This window comes from Malaclemys terrapin, chromosome 1 (genome assembly GCF_027887155.1).
Source record: "Malaclemys terrapin pileata isolate rMalTer1 chromosome 1, rMalTer1.hap1, whole genome shotgun sequence".
Taxonomy (NCBI): Eukaryota; Metazoa; Chordata; order Testudines; family Emydidae; genus Malaclemys; species Malaclemys terrapin.
The window spans coordinates 28,206,823-28,221,454 of NC_071505.1; the positions used below are offsets into that span (position 1 = coordinate 28,206,823).

At 41.6% G+C, this 14,632-nt stretch overlaps 1 protein-coding gene across 1 annotated transcript in view; it reads right to left on the reverse strand.

Moving 5' to 3' along the window:
- The window catches only part of COG5 (component of oligomeric golgi complex 5), a 329,906-nt gene that overhangs the window by 211,794 nt on the left and 103,480 nt on the right, over positions 1–14,632 (reverse strand). The window lies entirely within an intron of this gene.

Here is a 14,632-nt window from a genome sequence, read left to right on the forward strand (position 1 = left end):
CTGAGAGGCGGTGGGGTGCTCCGCGCCGCCGCCCAAGCTTTCTGAAGGCTGTCATCTGCTTCCTGCTCGGCCTGGAACTGTTCCCTTGATGCTGGAGACATCAGTTCCTCCTTGGACTGTGGACTGGGGCTTGGTCCCTCTGGAAGCGATGCAGGTGCTGGGGCTGTTTCCATTGACTGTGAACCGCTGTCCGCTGGTGCACTATGTGGTATCTCAGGCTCTGGCTGAGCCTCTTGGGTAGGGTTATCTGCTGCTTCTGCCAGTTCAGGCTCGCTGGTGCCCTCTGGCGTTGGAGTTGTAGACGGGTTTGCAAGGGCTGGACTCAGGGCTGGCAATGGTTCTGGTGCTGGTTGCGTTGCCAGTTCCGGTTCTGGGACTGGCTTTGGCTGGGTCTCTGGGATTGGATCCACTACGGCTGTTGCAGTCGTTGGCAGAGGATCCAGTTCCACCACCTTTGTCTGGGTCTCCGGTAACACAGACGGGGCCCTGGTGGACGGCTCAGGAACAGGGATGGGGGTGAAAGCTTGCTTAGCCTGGCTGCGGGTGACTATTCCCACCCTCTTGGCTACCTTCACATGGTTGGCCAAATCTTCCCCCAGCAGCATGGGAATGGGATAATTGTCATAGACTGCAAAAGTCCACATTCCTGACCAGCCCTTGTACTGGACATGCAACGTGGCTGTAGGCAAGGTTACAGATTGTGACACGAAGGGTTGAATTGTCACTGTAGCCTCTGGGTTGATGAGTTTGGGGTCCACTAGGGATTGGTGGATAGTTGACACTTGAGCCCCAGTGTCCCTCCAAGCGGTAACCTTCCTTCCGCCCACTCTCAAGGTTTCCCTTCGCTCCGAGGGTATGAGAGAGGCATCTGGGTTTGGGGATCTTTGGTGTGATTGGGGTGTAATGAACTGTAATCGGTTGGGGTTCTTGGGGCAGTGAGCCTTTATATGTCCCAGTCCATTACATTTAAAACATCGCCCTGCTAAGGTATCACCGGGACGAGGTTGGTTGGTGGAGACTGGTGTGGTGGGGTGAGAAGGCGTCTGGGGTTTCCCTTGGGATGTGGGTGGGGCCTTGGGTTGTCCCCGGTGGTAAGGTTTTGTTTCGGCTTGCCCCTTCTGATATTCGCTCCAACTGCTACTAGTTTTTTTCTTTTCTGCCACCTCCACCCATTGGGCTCCAATCTCCCCCGCCTCAGTTACAGTTTTGGGCTTCCTATCTAGGATGTACCTTTCTATTTCCTCAGGAACACCCTCTAAAAACTGCTCCATTTTTACTAGGGAAAGCAGATCTTCCAGAGATTTAACATTTGCTCCTGATACCCAGGCATCACAATTTTTGTCAATGTGGTAGGCATGACGGGTAAATGACACATCCGGTTTCCACTTTAGGGCTCTGAACCGCCGACGGGCATGCTCGGGTGTTAGCCCCATTCTGAGTCTGGCCTTGTTTTTAAAAAGTTCATAACTGTTCATGTGTTCCTTAGGCATTTCAGCCGCCACCTCTGCTAAGGGTCCACTGAGCTGCGGCCTCAGCTCTACCATGTACTGGTCTGCAGTGATGCTGTATCCAAGGCAGGCCCTTTCAAAATTTTCTAAGAAGGCCTCAGTATCATCGCCTGCCTTGTAGGTGGGGAATCTTCTGGGATGGGAAGTGGTACCTGGAGGGGGGTTGTTAGCATTGGCTGGTGCATCCTGCTTAGCCTTTGCTACTTCCAGTTCATGCTTCCTTTCTTTTTCTCTCTCCTCCATCTCTTTCTCTTTCAGCTCCATAGTTCTCTTGTGAGCCTCCTCTTTGGCTTTTTCCAGCTCCATCTCTCTTTCATGGGCCTCCTTTTTGGCTTTTTCTTCTCTTTCTCTCTGCTCTGTCTCGAGTTTTGTTAATTGAAGCAGTCTCTGATGTTTTCTTTCATTTTCTTCTGCTTCTAGTTTGGCCAGTTCTATTTTGTTAGCTACTTCTTTGGTAGTCATTTTCCTGTTTTCTTGTGCTGGGTAACCCCCTTTGCAGTTGACAAACTGGGAAGCTCTCAGCTCTGGCTGCTGCAGAGTTAACAGTAACTTTCTAACTAGCTACTCCAGAGGATGTAAAAAGAAAAAAAAAAAACAATTCAGCTTGTAAATACCTTTTACCAGTCATTTGCTAATTGAACCCTTCTCTTAACAAAGGACCTGTAAAAAAAACTTAACACCTCTGCCTTCAGGCAAGGAGAGATAAGATATGCATCTATCTACTTCCAGCTTGGCTTTCCAAGCAGCTAGAAGGAAAAAAAAAATCACTGGCTTTTGGGTTTAAAATGATCCCACCGCTATTCACCATGTCAGGACTGAGATCCCCACTTTGAACTTTAGGGTACAAATGTAGGGGCCTGCATAAAAACTTCTAAGCTTAATTACCAGCTTAGCTCTGGTTCGGCTGCCACCATTTTCAATGGATTCCCTCCCTGGGAAACCTTGAAAAACCTTCACCAAATCCCTGGTGAAAACAAATCCAACCCCTTGGATTTAAAACAAGGGGAAATTAACCATTCCCCTCCTTCCTCCCACCAACTCCTGGTGAATCAAGATCCAAAACCCCTTTGGATCTAAAACAAGGAAAAAATCAATCAGGTTCTTAAAAAGAAGGTTTTTAATTAAAGAAAAAGGTAAAAATCATCTCTGTAAAATCAGTATGGAAATCAACCTTACAGGGTAATCAAACTTAAAGAGCTCAGAGGACTCCCCTCTAGTCTCAGGTTCAAAGTACAGCAAACAAAGAGAAACACTCTAGTAAAAGGTACATTTACAAGTTGAGAAAAACAAAGGAAAACTAACACGCCTTGCCTGGCTATTTACTTACAAGTTTGAAATAGGAGAGGCTTGTTTAGAAAGATGTGGAGAACCTGGATTGATGTCTGGTCCCTCTCAGTCCCCGAGAACGAACACACTCCCAAACAAAGAACACAAAACAAAAGCCTTCCCCCCCCAAGATTTGAAAGTATCTTGTCCCCTTATTGGTCCTTTAGGTCAGATGCCAGCCAGGTTACCTGAGCTTCTTAACCCTTTACAGGGAAAAGGATTTTGGAGTCTCTGGCCAGGAGGGATTTATAGTACTGTACACAGGACAGCTATTACCCTTCCCTTTATAGTTATGACAGTCCCGAACCACTTCTTTCTCCACAGAGGGCTGGTCACCTTCTCCCCATATTGTGCTGCCCAGTGCAGCAGTCTGGGAGCTGACCTTGTTCGTGAAGACAGAGGCAAAAAAAATCATTGAGTACATTAGCTTTTTCCACATCCTCGGTCACTAAGTTGCCTCCCTCATTCAGTAAGGGGCCCACACTTTCCTTGACTTTCTTCTTGTTGCTAACATACCTGAAGAAACCCTTCTTGTTACTCTTAACATCTCTTGCTAGCTGCAACTCCAAGTGTGATTTGGCCTTCCTGATTTCACTCCTGCATGCCTGAGCAATATTTTTATACTCCTCCCTGGTCATTTGTCCAATCTTCCACTTCTTGTAAGCTTCTTTTTTGCGTTTAAGATCAGCAAGGATTTCACTGTTTAGCCAAGCTAGTCGTCTGCCATATTTACTATTCTTTCCACACATCAGGATGGTTTGTTCCTGCAACCGCAATAAGGATTCTTTAAAATACAGCCAGCTCTCCTGGACCCCTTTGCCCTTCATGTTATTCTCCCAGGGGATCCTGCCCATCTGTTCCCTGAGGGAGTCAAAGTCTGCTTTTCTGAAGTCCAGGGTCCGTATTCTGCTGCTCTCCTTTCTTCCTTGTGTCAGGATCCTGAACTCGACCATCTCATGGTCATTGCCTCTCAGGTTCCCATCCACTTTTGCTTCCCCTACTAATTCTTCCCTGTTTGTGAGCAGCAGGTCAAGAAAAGCTCTGCCCCTAGTTGGTTCCTCCAGCAGTTGCACCAGGAAATTTTTCCCTACACTTTCCAAAAACTTCCTGGATTGTCTGTGCACCGCTGTATTGCTCTCCCAGCAGATATCAGGGTGATTAAAGTCTCCCATGAGAACCAGGGCCTGCGATCTAGCAACTTCTGCTAGTTGCCAGAAGAAAGCCTCGTCCACCTCATCCCCCTGGTCTGGTGGTCTATAGCAGACTCCAACCACAACATCACCCTTGTTGCTCACACTTCTCAACTTTATCCAGAGACTCTCAGGTTTTTCTGCAGTTTCATACCGGAGCTCTGAGCAGTCATACTCCTCTCTTACATACAACGCAACTCCCCCACCTTTTCTGCCCTGCCTGTCCTTCCTGAACAGTTTATATCCATCCATAACAGTACTCCAGTCATGTGAGTTATCCCACCAAGTCTCTGTTATTCCAATCGCATCATAGTTCCCTGACTGTGCCAGGACTTCCAGTTCTCCCTGCTTGTTTCCCAGGCTTCTTGCATTTGTGTATATGCACTTAAGATAACTCATTGATCGTCTCTCTTTCTCAGTATGAGACAGGAGTCCTCCCCTCTTGTGCTCTCCTGCTCGTGCTTCCTCCCAGGATCCCATTTCCCCACTTACCTCAGGGCTTTGGTCTCCTTCCCCCGGTGAACCTAGTTTAAAGCCCTCCTCACTAGGTTAGCCAGCCTGCTTACGAAGATGCTCTTCCCTCTCTTCATTAGGTGGAGCCCGTCTCTGCCTAGCACTCCTCCTTCTTGGAACACCATTCCATGGTCGAAGAATCCAAAGCCTTCTCTCCAACACCACCTGCGTAGCCATTCGTTGACTTCCACGATTCGACGGTCTCTACCCAGGCCTTTTCCTTGCACAGGGAGGATGGACGAGAACACCACTTGCGCCTCAAACTCCTTTATCCTTCTTCCCAGAGCCACGTAGTCTGCAGTGATCCACTCAAGGTCATTCTTGGCAGTATCATTGGTGCCCACGTGGAGAAGCAGGAAGGAGTAGTGATCCGAGGGCTTGATGAGTCTCGGCAGTCTGTCACATCGTGTATCCTAGCTCCTGGCAAGCAGCAGACCTCTCGGTTTTCCCGGTCGGGGCGGCAGATAGATGACTCAGTTCCCCTGAGGAGGGAGTCCCCGACCACCACCCTCCTCCTCCTCCTCCTCCTCCTCCTCTTGGGAGTGGTGGTTGTGGAACCCCCATCCCTAGGACAGTGCATCTAGGACAGTAGGTCTGAGAACAGTAGTACCTCACCTGCTGATTGCCTCCTCTTCAGCAGTCACCTCACAGCTCCACCCGCTGAAGTCGGGTCTTGATAAGGATCAGAGGAAGCCCACAGCGGTGACTGATTGGGAAGCCCGCAATCATGCAAGCAAAGAGAGGAGAAAATAATTCTACAAAGATGGATCAATATTTTTATAAGGGCTTTAGGACCAGCGGAGGGTTGCGTTCTCATGAATTATAGGATTTTCCTGTTCTTTTCCTCGCACCCTCCTAAGAAGAAAATATCCCAAAATTCAGAAGTACATGCACATGAGCTTCATGAACTGGGGACCTAGTACCCCCCAGGTCCAAGTTTGTTAGACTAATTCTCACTGGCAAATGTTTCCACAGGTTGACAACTATGCTTCTCTTTCACTGCACTGTGGAGATGCCTCATCCTATACCATGAGTAGCTTGCTACTATCTCTAGCTAGTGTCATTTTTACTTCAAAACAGGTGGTATGACTACAGAGCACAGCAAAAATCTGCCAAAGGTTTTGGCACATTCTGCTGAGTACTTGCTCATGATCTGTAAAATTATGCAGATCATTAACCTTACATAAATTCTAAGAAGCTGGGTCTTTCCAAACACATGCAGAATGCAGAGATTATCACTCCATAATACCATTGCCAAGGAAGGCAGCAAAGAAGGAACCACTAAACCTTCCTCCTGGCTACAGGTAAAGCGTAACTTATTTGCAATTACTGTAGAGGGTAAGAGGTTAGAAAAATAAAAAGGTTACCAAGGTTGAAGGGGCAGCAAAACCCACAATAAATTTCCAGTATGGCAGTAACTGCCTGCAGGAAGAATTGTTCTGTCTAGGTACTTATATGGCCTTCTACTCCATAGTATTTAAGCACTTACAATTAGGCCAGGGGAGAACCCATTTTTGGATAAAATAATAATGAGTTTGAAGGCAATGCTCATTAATTTTCAGTATGGATCAACATGCTAGATATGGCTAGAAAATCTTATTAGCAGTATGAACTTCCTGATAAGTTTTAACAATCCATTTGCTTACTAGTCTAATAAAAAGCAACCAAAATATTTTATGTGCAGAAGTGTGTGTGATTGTTTTGTTTTTGTCTGCATTTTACATTTTTAATACAAGCAAAAGCCCTTGTGTATATTAGAAAAAAAGTGCTTTTGCTGGTATACTTTATTTTGTTCAAGGAACCAGTATAAGCTATACCGGCAAAAGCGCGTTTTTTACTATTATAAATTGTGTCTAGAGGGAGTCTACCAGTACAGCTATACGAGCAAAACTTTTCTAGTGTACACTGGACTTAAGCTGAAGCTTTACTTTTGCATCTTAGAGTTGAAAGAGCACAACATCAAGCAGAGTATGCAATCACACTGCTCCACGATAAACATCTATTTATTTAAACTTCCAACCAAACACCTGGACCATGCATTGCTAAGCAAACAGAAGCTTAAGAATAAAGTACTATGCTATTCTGCAACATATTTTTGAAGATGGGCTACTGTTATCGTAGTAGACTTTAACGTCAGAAGGGACTATCATCATCATCATCTAGTCTGACTTCCTGCACATTGCAGGCCACAAAACCTCACCCACCCACTCTTGTAATAGACCCCAAATCTCTGGTTGAGTTATTGAAGTCCTCAAATCATGATTTAAAGACTTCATGTTACAGAGACTCCACCATTTACATGAGTTTAAACTTGCAAGTGACCCATGCCCCATCATGCAGAGGAAGGTGAAAAACCCACAGGGTGTCTGCCAATCTGACCCAGGGGAAAATTCCTTCCCAACCCCAAATATGGCAATCATTTAGACCCTGAGCATGTGGGCAGCCACACACCTGGGAAAAAGTTCTCTGTAGTAACTCAGAGCCCTCCCCATCTAGTGTCCCATCAGCAGCCAAGGGAGATATTTGCTGCTAACAGTTACAGGTTGCCTACAATGGCATGTAGCCTGTCTCATCATACCATCCCTTCCATAAACTTACCATGCTCAGTCTTGAAACCAGTTAGGTTTTTTCCCCACTACTCTGCTTGGAAGGCTGTTCCAGAACTTCACTTCTCTCATAGTTAGAAACCTTCATCTAATTTCAAGCCTAAACTTGTTGATGGCCAGTTTATATCCATTTGTTCTTGTGTCCACACTGACACTTAACTTAAATAACTCCTCTCCCTCTCTGGTATTTATCCATATGATATGTTTATAAAGAGCAGTCATATCTCCCCTCAGCCTTCTTTTGGTTTGTAGCTCTTCGCTGTCTGCCTGGGACTTAACTATCTTGAGTAGTTTTGTATCACCTGCACATTTTCCATCTCACTGTTTACCCATTTTTCCAGATCGTTTATGAATATGTTCATAGATTCAAGGACTGGAAGGGAGGTCGAGTCATCGAGAGGTCATCGAGTCCAGTCCCCTGCCCGCATGGCAGGACCAAATACTGTCTAGACCATCCCTGACAGACCTTTATCTAACCTACTCTTAAATATCTCCAGAGATGGAGATTCCACAACCTCCCTAGGCAATTTATTCCAGTGTTTAACCACCCTGACAGTTAGGAACTTTTTCCTAATGTCCAACCTAGACCTCCCTTGCTGCAGTTTAAGCCCATTGCTTCTTCTTCTATCCTTAGAGGCTAAGGTGAACAAATTTTCTCCCTCCTCCTTATGACACCCTTTTAGATAGCAGTTTTCAGGTATCATGTCCCCTCTCAGTCTTCTCTTTTCCAAACTAAACAAACCCAATTGTTGAATAGGACTGGACCCAGTACAGATCTCTGGAGAACACCACTATTTACTTCTCTCCATTCTGAAAACTGACCATTTATTCCTATACTTTGTTTCCTATCTTTTAACCAGTTACTGATTTATGAGAGGATCTTCCATCTTATCCCATGACAGCTTACTTTGCTTAAGAGCCTTTGGTGAGGGACCTTGTCAAAGGCTTTCTGAAAATCTAAGTATACTATATATCCCCTGAATTACCCTTGTCCACATGCTTGTTGACACCCTCAAAGAATTTTAACAGATTGGTGAGGCATGATTTCCCTTTACAAAAACCACGTTAACTCTTCCCCAACAAAACGTGTTCATCTATGTGTCTGATAATTCTGTTCTTTACTATAAGTTTCAACCATTGTTCCCGGTACTTAAGTTAGGCTTACTGACCTATAAGTGCCAGGATCGCCTCTCGAGCCTTTTTAAAAAATATTTGTGACGTTAGCTATCCTCCAGTTATTTGGTACAGAAGCTCATTTAAATGATAGGTTACATACCACAGTTAGTAGTTCTGCAATTTTACATTTGAGTTCCTTCAGAACTCTTGGGTGAATACCATCTGGTCCTGGTGACTTATTACTGTTTAGTTTATCAATTTGCTCCAAAACCTCCTCTAATGACACCTCAATCTGGGATAGTACCTCAGATTTGTCACCTAAAAAAGAATGGTTCAGGTTTGGGAATTTCCCTCACATCCTCGGCCGTGAAGACCAGTGCAAAGAATTCATTTAGTTTCTCCACAATGGCCTTATCGTCCTTGAGTGCTTCTTTAGCCTCTCAATCGTCCAGTGGCCTGACTGGTTATTTAGCAGGCTTAATGTTTCTGATGTACTTAAAAATGTTTTGCTTTTACTTTTTGAGTCTTTGGCTAGCTGTTCTTCAAATTCTTTTTCAGCCTTCCTAATTATATTTTTACACTTCACTTGCCAGTGTTTATGCTTCTTTCTATTTTCCTTAATAGGATTTAACTTCCACTTTTTAAAGGATGCTTCTTTGCCTCTCACTGCTTCTTTTGCTTTGTTGGTTACCCATGGTGGCACTTTTTTGGTCCCCTTACTATGTTTTTTAATTGGGGGTATACATTTAAGTTGAACCTATGCATCCAAAGAAGTGGGCTGTAGTCCACGAAAGCTTATGCTCTAATAAATTTGTTAGTCTCTAAGGTGCCACAAGTACTCCTGTTCTTTTTGCGGATACAGACTAACACGGCTGTTACTCTGAAACTTTATTATAGTGTCTTTAAAAAGTTTCCAGGCAGCTTGCTGGGATTTCACTTTTGACACTGTACCTTTTAATTTCTGTTTAACAAACTTCCTCATTTTTGTGTAGTTCCCCTTTCTGAAATTAAATGCTACCATGGTGGGCTGTTGTGGTGTTTTCCCCCCAAAGGGATGTTACATTTAATTATGTTATGGTCACTATTACTAAGCAGTTCAGCTATATTCACCTCTTGGACCAAATCTTCTGCTCCACTTAGGACTAAATCAAGAATTGCCTCTCTTCTTATGGGTTCCAGGATTAGCTGCTCCAAGAAGCAGTATTTTAAGGTATTAAGAAACTTCATCTCTGCATCCCGTCCTGAGGTGACATGCACCCAACATAGGGACAGTTGAAATCCCCTTTGAGTTTTTTATTTTTATAGCTTTGCTAATCTCCCTGACCGTTTCCTAAGGACTGCTCAAACAACATCATAGATTCTCCCTTTCTAGACAGCTCCAAACAGAAATGTGATTTTCAGTTTGGCCCAATCCCTTTCACAATGCTTTGTTCATGGATCTATTTGCCTTCTGCATTGCACAGTCCATAGGACTTCCATGAATTAATTCCTGTTTGTAAAAAAAAAAAAAAAAAAAAAGGTTCAATCTTGATTTAACAATTACAGTGACAGAGAATCCACCACCACGTTTGGTCAGTTGTTCCAACTATTAATTACCATAACTATTCAAAATTTGCACCTTGTTACAAGTCTGAATTTGTCTAGTTTCAACTTCCAGCCATTGGATCTTGTTAGAACTTCATCTGTTAAAGCGACGAGCCCCCTATTATAAAATTTCTATTCGACTGGTAGGTATGTTTAGACTGATCAAGTCACCCTTAGCCTTCTCTTTATTAAACTAAATAGACTGAGATACTGGAGTGTCTCACTGTAAGGCATGTTTTTCTATCCTTTAATCATTCTCATGGCTCTTCTCTTTCACACTCACCTCCCAACACATACTTGTATTATTATTGTTGTTGTGACTTCTTCATGCAATGCACATATATTCTCTGTAATTTTATTCTTTCAAAATGCTATTGTATTATTTTTTACTGGTCTTTGCATTTCATAATTTTTATTTCTCTCATGCTTAAATTTAATTATTTGAGTAGTGAGTTCTAAAATGCCTAACTGGAGTAATTATCCCTATGGTAACTTTTAAAAAAATATATATATATATCTCACATCTAGCTTTTTTGTTTCTGCTGGTGGCACACATCCGCACAATTGCCTCAATATTGGTGCACATAAAATTTGTTCTGCACGTAAGTGGAAAAAATTAGAGGGAACATTGATTGCCATACTTTATTTTTGCTTAGGATCGATGTCTCACTGAGAGGCTTATAATCACCCAGGTCATCCTGTTTACCTTTTTAAATATTGGCACATTAGCTTTTTTCCCGTCTTTTGGAACTTCCCCAGTGTTCAAAGACTTACTGAAAATCAACATGAATGATCCAGGGAGCCCCATGCATATAAGCTTACCTTTATGTTTTTTGAAGTGGAAAAAAATTAATATTTTTAACTGTTTACAAAATATACCAAAGAATACAAAAAAGAGAGTTAAGAGGAATCAATACTGCATCACTTCACAATGAAACTAAATAATCTACAGATCATGTTGTAACTCACGTTAGCATCAAATTCTCACCATTTTGTACAGCAATGGCACCTGTGTCTATTCTGTGTTCCACCGACTCAAAAATGTATCAATGTGTAAATGTTACATTTAAAATAATGTAGGTGGGTGCATAAGTACACTCTGGCAAAAATACACAGAAATTGAAAAGCTTGATATGGACAGTGCAAAATTCAGAAAAGTAATGAAGTTAGAAAAACATCAAATGAAAGATTATCCTTCTTTGGAAGGAATCCATTCCAGCAAGGAATTGAACTAGGGAACATTGAATTTAAAATGCAGTGGAGCTATTTAGGAGCTATTAAGCCAACATAAATTCTGATTATTCAGTTAATAACATATAGTGTCATTCTGTTTCAAACATCCAGCCATTGCTTCACATAATTTATTCACCCTAGGTTATAATTCTAAATCAGTTCTCTTCTTGAGATGTAGCTTTAAAATTATATAAGCTACTGCAGAGGTGAAAAGATGAAAGTTTAGGGGAGTTGTTATTATGTAGCACATGGGGTAGCAATAGACGGACCATGGACCAAATCCAGACTGCCAGATACTTTTGAATAGACCATGAAATTTTTTATTTACTACTTACTATTATTATTGTTGTATTATTGTCTCTGGAATCTGGGCCTTGACTATTCCTTGACAAAGAAATTTGGACCTTGACAAAAAATAATTGATCACCCCGATGAAGTGCTTACACCAATTAAAATTTCTTCATTCTGTAGAGGGTATGTTAAGTTCTTATAAGATTCTGAGGGCCACTCCTGCAAACATGTACACATAATTTTACTCACTGATGTAGTCTCGTTGACTCTAGTAGGGATACCACAAGAAATAAAGTTACTCACATGTATAGGTCTTTGGAGGGTTGGGCCTTTCGTCAAGTCTTGGTTTCAACAACACCAAGCACATATTTGAATATATTCAAATAAATGTAATGTCAAAATACTAAAGCAATACATCTTAGTATGCTGCTTGGAAGCAAAAAAATCCAACATGTTGTGCTACTTTCTTACCTTTCCAACTTTATTTTGAACCCTCGTTTCCTCAAGCAAGACAAAGGTCTGTAGTGCTTAATAAAGGACTATGTACATGACAAACAGTTCATTTTGAGATGTCTTACCACAAAAACATCTGAAAATTTTGTAAACAATGAGCATGTACTACACAATCCAAAAAGTATTTTCTCCAGAAAGTAATAAGGGACTGAAAAAAGGCGATTAGAATGAAAGTGACCTCTCAACTTTAATTCTAGCAACAACGAAATGATATTCCAATAAAGGAAAAGAATGACGAGAAAGAGAAAAGGGATCCTATGAAGCATCGATCAGGAATACTGAGCCTGCTAACAAGAGATAAGGCTATAAAGAGAAAGGTTAAGTCCAAGGCAGTCCCTGGGATGTAGCATAAGGGTGTGTGTGTGTGTGGGAGGGGTTATATTTACATAAAATTTTAATTATTAACAATTATTACATTAAATTGTAATTATTGTAATTAACTCCAGAATATAGAACACAAACCTCAAAATTACAATAACTCCCCTTCATAGAATAATGGTAACAAATTTTCAAGGGTAGTATTTTAGACCAATTTAACTGGGGAAAAACTAAATGAAATCTCTCTGAAGGAAAATAGGCTATACAGATGGAACTCTAGTACTGTGGGTTTTGCTTCTGGGAGATGCAGCCTGCACAAGATTCTATTATTTCATTACAAATCTGTTGTGTGGGGGGCGGAGGAAGAGTAACTGTGTTACAGAGATAAAAGAATGGCACAATTGTTGTAAGAACATCCAGTTTTCTCTATGTATTTCTATCCATCACCTTCAGTTTTCCATTTATTTTCCTCATTTATTGATTCTGACACTTTATCGAAGAAAAATTCTTTACCATTGTAGAGGACTGTAAGAATGACCCTTAACAGGACACTGCTAGTTTATTAACTGCAAGTGAATCATTAAATAGCCCTCAGTTTGAGAGGATGCAGAAAAACAAAGAAAGATGATCAACCTCCATCAGGAGAGAGAGGAGGACTGGCAGAAATAGCAGCTGTGCCACAGCTCAGATTGGATTTGTGTTGGCAGAACTGTGAAGTGAAGCCTGAAACATATTGTGCCTTGATCTATCCTGCCTCCTCAATAAAAGAGATCTAAGGAATTTAGCACTCATGTTTTCCCTTTCATTGAATATTTTATTTACCATGATTTATATACTATCAAATTTACAATGCCTGAAGTGCATCATTAAGTACATACTGTCCCTTAGAACACTGACATTTTCTAACACTTCACACTGATCTAGCATCTTTCATCTTGGTATCTCAAAGTGCTTCATAAACACTAATGTAACCGATATAGTGAATTTGATAACCCCATTACTATCTGAAAATTGTGCCTTGCGCCTATTGTAGTTACAGTAACACCTTTGATAACTAGAAAGTCAGTGAAGAAAAATATATTTTCAATTTGTTTAAACTGTACATTTGACAGCACTTCGTGCATAGTCAATTTCAGTAATCCTCTGCTCCCATAATCTATTAGCCAATTTCTCCCTTCCTGAAAAGGCCCTTAGAAACATCAACAAGGGAGGAAAAAGTCCTTATTTTTTTCTCAGGGACACTAGATCGATCGATCGATCATTAAGCTAATGAAGAGTGCTCTATCTAAAACTGAGATTTTAATAAAATCATTTTTTTTAAATTAGGTAAAATGTCTTTTTAAGCCTCACAGTCCTGTGAGTCAACTTCAGTATTTTCCATAGTAACATAATGAATGATTATGATCACATAATATATAAATATTCATCTCTCTCTCTCTCTCTCTCACATCAGTCATCTGAAAAAAATGAGGTAAACAGATGTGTTCAGTTGAAATCCCTTAAAAATAGGAGAAAGGAGTGGAGACAAAAAGGAAAAGGAGAGAAAATGCAAAGAGAAAAATGTAGAGAAAAAGAAGATAAGAAAAACAAAAATGGGTGAGGGCACTGAGGCATACAGAAAGAATACATCAGGAAGTGATACCAAGGGTAAAAATATTTGAGGTCTTATTATTTGGTGCCCTCACCTAGACGTGCAGAAGTACTACCAAATGTCTAGTTTGATAGTCCACTAGATAGAGCAGAATAGGTAATAATTTGCCTGTAATAATTGTTCTTTGCATGTACACTGTCCAATCTTAATTGCCACTCTTGGGTCCATGAATCTGTGAATGGGCTTGGCAAGAAACTTCCACAACTCAAAGCTTCAAAACTGAATGGAAAACTAAGATGTTAAGGCTGCCACTAGTTCTTCAGTGGTCAATTCCTTTGTGACTGAGGTCAGCAAAAAAGCTCCCTAGGATTGGGACTGCTGCTTTGATGCTCTCAATCCTCTCATGGTTGGTCTACACAGGAAAACTGACCAGAATAGCTATAGCTGAATAAATTAATCCGCAACAGTTATGCCGGTCAATTTCCCCATGTACACAAGCACTTGGAGACACCTCTCTGCATCACCTCCTAACTGTGATCTTTGTGTTGTGCTTCTCTTGTCTCCATTTCTTCAAAAATTTAAAATTTCTGTTTTGAATAGGTAGAAACAGAAAGCTTGTCAGCCATTCTTGGGTGAAGAGGGCTATAGAAGTTCCCTTCCTTCACACCCTGCAGAGCTCTACACAAGCTGCCAGATTACTTAACCCATCCATCACATGAGGGAAGAGGATTTGTACAAGCAGCAGCTTTACTGTAAAGAGTATTCTTTAAATGAATAAAAATAAACTACTCCATACTGGGGGGAAAAGACCCTGGTTAGTTCAAAGTGTATCCTGGAAGGCTC